The sequence below is a fragment of the Etheostoma spectabile genome, chromosome 7, assembly GCF_008692095.1.
Source record: "Etheostoma spectabile isolate EspeVRDwgs_2016 chromosome 7, UIUC_Espe_1.0, whole genome shotgun sequence".
Taxonomy (NCBI): domain Eukaryota; kingdom Metazoa; phylum Chordata; class Actinopteri; order Perciformes; family Percidae; genus Etheostoma; species Etheostoma spectabile.
Window position 1 is genome coordinate 408,665 of NC_045739.1, and position 6,401 is coordinate 415,065.

General features: G+C 39.6%; 1 long non-coding RNA gene across 1 annotated transcript; it reads right to left on the reverse strand.

Moving 5' to 3' along the window:
- Nucleotides 1–1,598: 1,598 nt before the first annotated feature.
- On the reverse strand, nt 1,599–6,395 carry LOC116692119 (uncharacterized). The gene is made up of 2 exons (XR_004332634.1): nt 5,178–6,395; nt 1,599–5,097 (listed from the first exon to the last, which is right to left on the reverse strand). It is a non-coding gene; the product is annotated as an uncharacterized LOC116692119 (long non-coding RNA).
- Nucleotides 6,396–6,401: the final 6 nt, after the last annotated feature.

Consider the following 6,401-nt stretch of genomic DNA (forward strand, 5'->3'; position numbering starts at 1 on the left):
TATACAGCGTGCAAGCTTTATGCACATGCTCCGCCTCTTCTTCTCCGTTTGGTGAATTTCTGTAGCAGAAACAGCGCCACCCATGAGCCTGGAACATGAAGTAGCGTGTTGAGTCATTACCAAATGGATCCGTTTGGACGCAAATATTCTTGAACCGATGCCATGGAAGACATGTTATTTCTGTGTTCCTTTAATTGTAAAGTGCACTGAGTCCATTATTTAAATGAAGGTGATTGATTGACTGAGACACTAATGGGACACAAACCGCGGTTTCTTAGATCAAAGTGCTTTGAACCATCCATCCACCACCCCCAACTTCCTCCCTTTGGGTACTTTGTGGCTCTTACTTCTATAAGACTTGGCAATGAGTTTGTGTGTCGGTATCAAACGCTTCTGGGAATGAGAATGGGCTGCTTGAGTAGAACAGAGCCTTCGCTAATGTTAGTAGTAATGCTGTGGTTTACCTGCAGTAATAAGCCGAGTATAACTCTTAACTATATATAGTATTACTAATAACTATTCAGGCTAACCGAGGATCTTTTAAACCTTTCCTTTCCCATCAAGTGCCTGCTACATTTACATTACTGCGTTTTGGTTTAAAACGAATATCTTTTGCTACCTCTGATTCACAATGCTCTGGGGTTCCCGAGCCCCTCTACCGGAGAAATCTGACCCGGTTTGGTTTGGAATCCGCGGGGTTGTGTTGCAGTCTCAACGGCTGCAAACGGAGACCTCTGGCAACACCGACACTGACTCCTGTTTCGCCGCCTGATTGGGTTTTATTGTTCATGACGTCTCTTTCACTGAGAGTAAGTTACCAACGTTACCATGGCAACTACCACTAATGGGCGGAGTATACATGCTGCCTCCTGTTTATGTCCAGGGTACCAGAATGTTGATAAGATTGGAGTGCAGTGATTGGGAACCCTACATTGGGATTTTTACAGAATGAGCTGACCCCATCCCATGTGTCCCTTTCTGAATCCACCCAACAATCAGTCATAAAAAAGACAATGAGTCATAAATGGCAATCAACTGTTTATTTATTTCATATGCAGAGAAAAATATACAATTTAAATGTCAAGCTTCAGCAAAAAGTCTCTACGCAAATTGACAACAAGCCAGCTAGCATGGTAGTTCAGTCGGCCAGCTGCAGAACAGCAGCAGGTTCGTTACTGCAGCTCCAGCCAGAGTCATGGGACACAAACAGCTCCGTCACCTTACCCCAGCCCACCACAATCAATACTCAAATCCCCCTGATAGCACCTTGTGACTTGATAGCATCAGTTACACAACATTTTAGCATGTAGCTGATGCTCTGACCTAATCCCAGCCCCAACAAGTGTGGAAACTGCATTACAGTTTTGTGATTGTAGCCAAATTGTGTGGATTTATGGTTGCAAAAAAGGTGAGGAGAGGTTTAGAAAGTGGGGCCTTGAAAGCAACAACAGCAAAAATCTGTCTCATTGCTGAGCCCTAAGAACTGTTTAATTTCATAACTTAGGCAGTGAGCAAAATGCGATCCAAGTAATACATAGATACATACCAAAACAGTCTCCCAGACAGCAAAAAACCACCAATGCAGCACTCTATTTCTGTTTTTGATAGCAATAATAGTATTTAACAACATCAAAATTGTATGTTTTTTTCTTTCTAGATTTGGATTTTCAACAAGTGTTTCATTTGACATTCATATGGTCTGTAAAATGTAAACGGATGAAAGGAGTCTCGCTGCGTACCATTACGCTTGGCGAGAAATCATTTGTATTTTTACATTTATTTATACACAGAATAACAAGAGAGAGGTCAGACGTTAAATGATGATCAGAACCATGTTTTATATTTTTACAGTGTAATATTCAAACATAAAGTTTAATACAGAGCTAACAGACAGTATAATTATGCTCACTCTGCATTGTTAAACAGAAGGATTTTGCCCTCTCGGAGTCCTCTTTATGTAGTTTTGTGCTACAAAAAAACACCAAACAGTAATACAAAATATTGTAGCATCTTCAGTTTTGACAGTGACAGTTAAGCACAAAGAGCCTCACAGCTGCGTTATAGCACATCTTCATAAAGGTGAATCATGTCGAAGCCAGTGGCCTTGATGCTTCGGTCATTTTTCCTACACAAAGTCTGCTAGGTTGTCCAAATAAGACTAGTATTCATAAATCTATCTCAGAACAGAACCGACAGACCTGATCATAAAGGATAGCAGGGGGTGTGATAAAGATGTAGAACTATGAGAATGCATGAAACTTTACATGGTAAAGACCAGGGGCCTGTCTCTTTCAACAAATGTCTAGATTCATTCCCAGCCCACAGTTGATCATTTGAAACTGAATTCACTTCACGTTTGAGTTTCAAGACTTCAATAGTGAGCTTAAAGAAAAATCCTAAGGATTTGCATATCGTATACATGTGTGGCAAATCCCGATGTGAGAAAATACTGAACTATTTGGAGACAAAGCCACAGCCATTATTTTCTATTTCAATATTTACAATATGTCGGCCAATCTGGCCATCCAAATTTTCTTAATGACCTTAGTATAAAAAGTTATCAGGGATTTTATGTTTAAACTACTTCAACTATGTGTTAGATTAGATAGATTCAAACAAAACAATAAAAAGGATTTTGTCTTTTTCTATTTTAGATTACAAAGATTAAGTCCATTTCCCTAAAATTCCTAGCCTGGATGCCAGCCGAATTTAACCCCGCCCACCACATTTGAGGTCGGGAACTTCGGTCAGGAACCATCCTTGAACAAGAGTTCTACGTCGCCCTGCACTGAGCATGCTCACATGATGGTTCTCCCGAGGTCCTGTAGCTGTAATAATGGATACAGCTAATGGTTGTAATTCACCATGTGTTCTATTAATACATCCCTGGTATTATCTTATGATACATCCGAGGGATGTATGGATGCTGTAAAGCCAGTAACGAGGATGTAACGTCAGTAGTGTCTTCCAAACTGCCGGGGCTAGTAGCTAACATCAGCTTTAGCTAGCAGCTGAGTTCTGTTGACAGTTGTATGTCGCTCGACATACGTCACAAACTCCGTTGCTCTGATTGGTCTATCCAGTTGAGTGCAGAGGCATGTTCTTTCCGGGTTTGGTTAAAACACGTCCCATAATCACAGCCCAGAGGAGAAGAATTAAATGACGTCAGGCTATAAAATACCAACAGGTTTAATACAATTTAATTTATCTCAGATTTTTTAGCAATTGGCAATAAAGGTGTAATACTCTTCATTTAAGGCTAAAGACTTAGGGCACTTTCACAATTTTATTACACAATAGCATTTGCGATTAAGTGATGAAGTTGCATTTTACATGGGGTTCCGTTAGCGTTCACACTGCACTTTGAACTGAGTACAAATGTGACACGGTCGAAACAGTCCCGGTTTATTGGACAGAATGTCTGAAACTCGCCAACACTTCTGGTCTCAGAAATATTGGAGCAACACCAAATTTATTTCGTCTTGGGTTTTCTGGTTCTGCTACAGTGTTTCTAATATTTTAGATAAAGATGAACAATTATCAGCTGAAAAGACAGCAAGTGAAGGAGAGTGCGGACCTGATGAGAGAGAGAGAGAGAGAGAGAGAGAGAGAGAGAGATGATGATGATGATGTGTTGTCACACAGATAACAAGTAATGTAGGGCTATAATAGGTTATGGATTTGAAAGTTATTGTCTTGTTTTTTGGATAACTTCTTGAATTTGGGTTGGATTGTATTCTCAACTTAAGTGAACCAAACCAAACTCAAACCAAGACCCCCGTTTTCAAGCAGACCAGAGTTTTGTTGTTTGGTCCGCATCATAGTTGGAGTGAGCTTTCACCCCGCCCTAAACCAACCGGCTATCGAAACGAAAAAGCTCAGTTAAAATGGACCAAACAAATATAAGAAGATACAATCTCCAAATGGAATTCTTCTCCGGCCTGATGGCTCCTGTCCTCAGAGGCTTTATGAATACAGGTCTGGACTAGTATAAACTAACAGCGAAGCACCAGTAAAAACTAGAACACGTTTTATCCAGCCAGCGAACTTCAGTTAACAGACTTGATATTTAAGGCAATGTAAGTTAATAGAATTGTTCCTCTCAAACAAAACAAGACCAAATTAGGATTTACAATACATGGGCTGCAAAGAGTAACTGCAGCAAAGAAATTGGTTTGTACAGACATAACTTAAAAAAAATACAATTGACAGCAAACCACAACCCTTTATGACAGTAAATGGTGTCACTTGCTATCCTGAAATTAATGAAATACATAAGCGAAAAAAAACAGATGTGTCAAGGTAACCCAATCAAAAATTACCAAATTATATGAAGAGACACAAATATAAAAGTAAAGGGGACACCAACCTCAAAACAGAATCCACATGTTAACTCTTAAAGCCTGGACAGCTTTACTGTTAAGTCAAACTGTCAAACTTTGAAAAAGCATTAACATTTTTTTGACATTTAGACTTAAGCGAGAGAAACATTTCAGGAAATATATCATGTTGTACTTTCTTATATTTGTTGTCAACTAACTGTTGCAGAAGATGGAATACTGTATCCAGTCTAATGCTGTCAGTATTTTCCAAAACTGGCCAGGAAAAATGAAAGTGAGAATGTGGTTTCTGTTTCAGGGTGGATTTCCCCTTTAAGACACTAAGAAGAGAGAGAGCCCCTTTGTCCCTTGGAGTGGAGTCAGCACACTGTGACCCCGTCCTCCTGCTTTGCCACTGTGGTGCCGGGGGTCTAAATGACTCCCTGATAGCACCCCTACCCAACCCCGCCCAATGTCAATGTCCCCACCTCAAGGTATCTCAAACCCAGAGTTCAAGCACCAACATTCCCAATCCCTACCTAGACCCCAAACCCCATCAGTTACACATCTGATTCCCCAAACCTGACAGCCGCTCCTGAAAATCAGCCCCCCGAGATGTGTCATTTTCAAAACATCTGTGATTATATCGTCTCTGCTATGTTCACTTTGCTTTCATCCAAAATGCCTAATGACCGTGGTGACAGGAAATTGAACCACAAGATGCAAATATAGTGTTAAACAGTTTATCTCAGATGGTACTGTCGTCCTACAGAAATATCTAATGTTCTCATTACATTAGACTGTTCTTACCAGAATGGGTCACATTTAGCAGCTTGAGTGAAACAGTTAATGCCCTACCTGTACACCTGTATCATTTACTAGAAGGAGTTTAACTAATCATATCCCTAAAATGCATCGCAATAGGAGATAGCTGCAATATTACCAATAAAACAAACAGAGCTATGGTTGTTGGCCAGTTACCAACTGAGATCAATAGAGCTGGGTAACAATTTATTGTTGGAAATTTGAAGTATGCACACGATTATAAGAACCAAACTTTGGTTTCTTTATGCTGGTAAAGCTCAGTCTACACCTCCACTTATGAATGTATCAATATGCGTTTATAGTGGTTACTGTATGGCGGCCAGATGGATGCTAAACAGTGTGACACAGCTTTGCAAAACACAGTGATGGTACTGAAAAATGCAACCACTGCAGGGGAGTCATTTTACACTCAGAGAACGTGGTATTGTTCTGCAACAGATGCAAAAGTGCAGGTTTTCATTGACCCCATTCAGTCATGACGCTCCAGAATCAGCTAACGTTACACTACAATGTTCCAGCTGTTCATTTGATCTTTGAACCAGAAAAGAAAAGACAATACACATTATGGGAGCCAGAACATGATATTTAAAAACATTTTGGTTTCTGTTGTATTCAAATGAAATGCAAAAAAATTAAAACTTGTGTTCAGTACCGACCAAGAATGAGTAAGCAGAATCAGAACAGATTAAATCTAAATGAGTGTCAGCCACTCATCATCATTACTAGCGAACACTCATGTATTTTCTGTTCTCAACTGGCCAGTTGGGTTAATGTGTATTTCCTTAGATTAATTTGAAGTTATTGTCCTGAAAATCTCCACAAGATATGTCTGGTTCATTGGTACAATCACAGATGTGTTGTAAATACCATCTGGTAAGAAGGTTTTATGACATTCTGATTGTTTTTCAATCTTTTTTCCAATTAGGAAGAATAAATTCATCATTTTGTTATTGTCATGTCTTCTAAGTGCTTGAAACATATATTATGACAGCTTTTACAAATGCATTATTTTTGCCCATAATGTTTTGTCAAGATTATGTTTATTGAAAACCTTTCATGTCCTAGCTGCAATTTGATATGGGAACCTTTACCCTGAATACAGGCTAATTGAGATTTCCTGTGTGGACCCCCCACAGACAGGCATTAATCTTGTGTCTTCTAACCCAGCAAGAAGAAGATGGGTTAATACCCAGGCTGGGCTTGTCCCAAACACGGATTCTCTTGTTGAGTTTTTGCTGTTCTCTCAGGTCTTACCAT